Source organism: Eriocheir sinensis, unplaced genomic scaffold (assembly GCF_024679095.1).
Source record: "Eriocheir sinensis breed Jianghai 21 unplaced genomic scaffold, ASM2467909v1 Scaffold1173, whole genome shotgun sequence".
NCBI classification, from domain to species: domain Eukaryota; kingdom Metazoa; phylum Arthropoda; class Malacostraca; order Decapoda; family Varunidae; genus Eriocheir; species Eriocheir sinensis.
Genome location: NW_026110489.1, coordinates 97,501 through 103,233, shown reverse-complemented (window position 1 = coordinate 103,233; position 5,733 = coordinate 97,501). Strand labels below are relative to the sequence as shown.

The 5,733-nt window shown below is 37.4% G+C and overlaps 1 long non-coding RNA gene across 1 annotated transcript in view; it reads left to right on the top strand.

The window, feature by feature from the left end:
- Positions 1–1,444: 1,444 nt before the first annotated feature.
- Positions 1,445–5,733, top strand: part of LOC126989450 (uncharacterized) — a 13,370-nt gene continuing 9,081 nt past the window's right edge. Inside the window, exon 1 of the long non-coding RNA XR_007743287.1 lies at positions 1,445–1,507. This is a non-coding gene — a long non-coding RNA (uncharacterized LOC126989450). The remainder of the gene's footprint in view (positions 1,508–5,733) is intronic.

Below are 5,733 nucleotides of genomic sequence, written 5' to 3'. Positions count from 1 at the left end.
GTTGTGTGAATGTAGTGTGGTGTAAAAAGAAGAGATTATATTCAGCATTAATTTTTGTAAGACCACATCTAGAATACGCCGTCCAGTTCTGGTCACCGAATTATATCAAATATCAAGTTTTGCTAGAAAAGATACAGAGACGAGAAACCAAACAAATTCCAGTGTTCTGCAACTTGCCGTATGACGAGTGTTTAAGGCGTTTAGATATGTTTTCCTTAAAAAGGCGAAGGGCAGGAGGGGATTTAATTGAAGTGTTCAAAATCCGCAATAGATTCGAGAACATTAACCCAGAAAGTCTGTTTCAGTGAGACCCCAACACAGTTACACGCAGCAACGGTATGAAGTTAAAAGGAAACAGATGTAACACATTGGCGCGCAAAAGTTATTTCAATAATAGAATCGTCGATCACTGGAATAGACTCCCGCCGACAGTAGTTAGCTCACAGAGTATCAATAGCTTCAAGTCTTCATTTGATAAGTTCTTCAGGGATATAGGATTTTACTGACCCTTTTCGAATGTTCCAGGCACACTGCAGCACGGCTCCAACCGAAGACTTTGGGTTAATAATTTCCCCCATAGCTAAGAGTAAGTTATGGGTAGTAATTTCCTCTTATTTTTCTCTTTACTGTAAAATTTCCATGTCCCTTTCTTCCTTAAAGGCACATGGTGTTCTCTTCTAACTATTTCTTGCCGGCACGTTGCCGGAGGAAGAGGTGGGTGGGGAGGAGCCTTCATCTATTCTATCCTGTCCTACCACACGTATTACTAGTAGTAGCGGTAGTAGACAGACACCCTCGCCATAGACCGACAGGTCTTCTGGTGTCTGTTCTTCCTATGTATTCCTATGTAATTATAGGACTCAACAATTCTAAGATTTATCCTGTTGTACTCGTATTTATTTTATATGGTATGTTTGAAGGTGTTTCTGTTATAGGATTCTAATATTTTATACTTCCATCTTTTTTTCCGACAACCGTTTTGGTCTATTATTATCGTATCATTTTTGTTGTACCACCTGATGTATCCTTTACTCGTGTTTGTAGAAGCACGACTCTACGTGTGCACACTGTACCACTATGTCAGACATGTACTTAATAACCCATTGTAGTGGAATAAAGAATTTGAATTTGAATCTCTCTCTCTCTCTCTCTCTCTCTCTCTCTCTCTCTCTCTCTCTCTCTCTCTCTCTCTCTCTCTCTCTCTCTCTCTCTCTCTCTCTCTCTCTCTCTCTCTCTCTCTCTCTCTCTCTCTCTCTCTCTCTCTCTCTCTCTCTCTCTCTCTCTCTCTCTCTTTTTTCTCTTTCTTTTCCGGTACTAACAGGTTTCATAGGAAAAAGGAGTGTTAGCAACAAAAAAATCTTTTGGCAATGAAGTGACTGGGGAATATTCTGTAAGTCTTGCAACGCATTGGCTGGACTATATAAGGTGGACGTAGGCTTCACGCAGACTAGACGCTGATTCTTCATTGATACAGTTGAACCTTCCTTTACTTGCCATCATGAAAGCCGTGAGTATCCTTTTACCCTTGTTATGCCCCCAAGATCTTAACAAAACATAACTACATTCTCCCAGAGTTAGCTGATCCTCAGAGTACTAAATCTATATATTTCCTCAGTTGACAATCCTGCTGTTGGTGGCGGCCGTGGCCCTGACGGTGCTGGTGGTGGTGCAAGCCCTGCCTGAACCTGAAGCATATCCCGAGGCCTACGCTCTTCCTGATCCACGCAGTGGTGGTACTGGATATGGAGGTGGATATGGAAATGGAGGTGGATATCAAGGTCATGGTTACTCTCGTGGTTAGTCCACGTGTGGTAGAAGCAGCAAAGGAGCCTTCATCACCGTGCTGGTCACTCTTGTGTCAATAGCGAGACAAGACCCTCATACGTAGGCCTCCCCAAGCAACACCGTCGTCACCACTTCCACAGATGCATCTTTATTTTCATAATTTCCTCTTGTGCCATAGCTACGGAATACTGTTGTCAAAATCTATTGAAATCATCTCTTTCCAATGACTTATTCCTGCCTACAAAGTTTCTCACCATGTTTGACCTTTTACGTTAGAATAAATAATTGCAAGCATACCATTTATATTATTTTCCCTTCATCTCGAGCATCAAATTAACACAAACAGGTGACTGTAGATAAATAATCATTTGTAAAAGAGAAAGGAAATGGGAGATATGTAGGCAAGGGCAGTTGTCACAACAACGACCTGAATTATTTTATGGACGCGTTCATATAAAAAATACATGGAGGGGATATTTATTGGAGCTAATAATAATCATGATATAAAAACAGATTTTTTTTTACCGATTTTAAGTAAGCTTGTGATGCCTATTTCTTTAGCTTTATTGTGTGTACAAGGCATCAGACTAAAATTCAAAAACATATAACTGACTCCTCGCGTTGCCCTCACACCCTGCACTCACTCATGACTCACGGACTGTTCACGAGTCATCCTCCTGATGAGCTTAAGACTTTTCAACAAGGTTACTGTTATAAAGTATGAATGTTTATAGAAAGCACAGCATAAATGCACAGACAGGATCGGGAAACAGAGGTGAACACACAACTCCCAGGGTCCCTCATCTCGCGGCAGTATTTTTTTTCAACTCGGATGGCAGAAGCAGAAAAGAAATTGGAATTACACCACAGCCACACACCCGCCGCTGCGCCAAGCACCATCCTACATTTCCGACGGTTAGCAGTTTGGTGTTTGAGTATGAAAATGAAAACAAAATAAAAATGATAAAAAATGAAAATAAAAAAAAACACTTCAATCAATCATCGTTGGATTTCTTCCAATAATGGAAAAATTGAAGCTGTGATTAAATATTCAGGATATGACCAACAAACTTACCTTTATCTGTTATTCACGCAGGATTAACTGGAAGGAGTGTTAAGAAATAAGATCTTCAGGGAACGATCAAGAAAAAAATATCTCACCCACAGACCGGTTCTCAACGAATGATTCATATCACTGAAAGCGATCAACAAATAAAAAAGGGTAATAAGGTGATGCACTTTTACGCAGTTCATGGTGCAGCTTTACTTACACAAGAAGAAGGGACACTTTAAAGAAAATGACTCACACACCGTTCTGTTCAGGACCATCAGGGAAAAAATGCAAACCGCTCAGGAAAACATTAATTACACTCGGTTACTAGACAGGTATTCTGATTAATACCATCTTAGGCAGCGCTTAACGGGTAATTTTTTCCCCTTAATTAAGCTGCTTTTTCAACAGTTAAAAAATACACTCAAGCGATCCCACAAGTGCTAACATAACCTGAAACGAGCAATCCCGTTAAATCTTAGTATTGAGACTGGCATGGGCGGCTCACTCCGCCGCAAGACATGCATGCACTTGTCCCAGCTTCAGCGAAAAGAAAATGTTGTGTTCTTGCTTATATAAAACATCCGAAGCAAATAAAATATATGTTCTTTATTGGCACGGCATCTTGCACTCAAGGTTGAATACACGCGACAAGCATCAATTAAGTGAAGTGGCTATTAAGGGTTACAATGCGTTTGCTAAGTGTCGTCTACACAAAAAGGGTGGAGGTGTTATAATATATGCGGGAAGTAATTTAGAAGTCATTCAGCTTAACACAACCAAGACAGAGGCATATGATTTTTTATATGTACAAGTGACGATTGATAATGAAAAATATACTCTGGGCGTAATTTACCGACCTCCTAAATCAAATGAAGATATTGATGGAAATCTCTACGCAGAAATAAATAATGTTATCAGAAATAGAAATGCGGTAATATACCATATACATATATATACCATAACCCTTCCATTAACTGGTCTGCCATATGTGTCGATAAAGAAGGCTCTAGATTAGTAAACATTGCGCAGGACACATTTCTTTATCAAACAGTTACCACGCCGACACGAGGAAACAACATTCTTGATGTCTTCACGACCGACAGTTACCTCATTAATGCCTGTGAGGTCGCCGAGCCTTTTGCAAGCAGCGAACACAACATTATCAGATGTCTCTTAAATATTGAAACAAAAGCAAGAAAAAACTCACTTTTAATATCAAACTACAGTAAAGCGAATTTTACGGACCTAAGAAGAGAATTAGCATCAGTAAATTGGAACCATTTGCTCATTACTGTCAGCGTTCAAGAAATGTATAACCGTTTCACTGCACAAATCTCAGCGAGCGTAAATAAATTCATCACACTTAAGCCACGAGGGGCAGAGAACCACAGCTCGTTGTGAATGACTAGTTCCCTATAGAAAATCATCGTCGCAAAAAGAAAACTGTATAAGAAATATAAACTGGTACACAATTTACAAGATCATACTAATTATATCAACATCAATAGAGAGTGGGAAATGAAAATCAGAAAACAGAAACGCGAGTATGAAATGAAAATATCACTTGAGGCTAAGAAAAATCCTAGGTTATATTTCAATTGTATAAGAAACAAAAATAAAATAAGAAAAGTAATATCGGCCCACTATTAGAAAATGGCGACACGGATAGCAATGATAAAGGTAGGCGTCGGTCCTAAACTCAACTTTCAGTAGCGTATTCACAAAAGAGAACATGACATCGATCCCCGCCCCGAGGAATATATTTCAAAGCCCTGAAGAACATAAGCTTACGTTGACCGAAATTGATGTCAGTGAAGTGCGTGCGTAAATGCAAAAAATATATCCAAATAAATCTCCGGGTCCCGAAAATTTATAATAATAATAATAATAATAATAATAATAATAATAATAATAATAATAATAATAATAATAATAATAATAATAATAATAATAATAATAATAATAATAATAATAATAATAATAATAATAATAATAATAATAATAATAATAATAATAATAATAATAATAATAATAATAATAATAATAATAATAATAATAATAATAGTAATAATAATAATAATAATAGTAATAATAATAATAATAATAATAATAATAATAATAGTAATAATAATAATAATAATAGTAATAATAATAATAATAATAATAATAATAATAATAGTAATAATAATAATAATAATAGTAATAATAATAATAATAATAATAATAATAATAATAATAATAATAATAATAATAATAATAATAATAATAATAATAATAATAATAATAATAATAATAATGATAATTTTATTTCCCCCAGCGGCATATATAAAAAAACAGGACAAGAAAACATACGAGATCGAAGGAGATACATAACGCTTAACTAATTGATACCTTATAAGTTTATATGCGTGTGCACGGCACATTTATGCACAGTCTACACGTACAGAAGGCCCAGCTACTCCCGCCGCATAGATCCACATACATACACCGAGCTCTGTCTGACGAAGGTGATGATGGAGTTCCCAGATTGTTCCACTCTACTCCTCACACTGTACGCGGCGTGGCGACGCAGCAGAGCCAGACATTTCATCCCGTGCCCGGTAAAGGCCGAGGATGAGCTAGTCAATCTAGGAAGCCCCAGAAGCCACTTGAGGATGTCGTTATGACAGACCCTAAGACGGTTCATGGAGGCAGCCCTATACCGCGACCACAGCGAGTTGCTATGGTCGCAGTATAGGGCTGCCTCTCCTCTCGTATCAAGAGAATATAGCCAACAGATAGAATTACCTATAATGTTAATGTCCAACAGGTCATTAGCACAGGCAAGCGTGCCCATTGCGTGGAAAAGAGCCAATGTTACCAAGATCTTTAAAAAAAAGAGATAAAAAACAAGC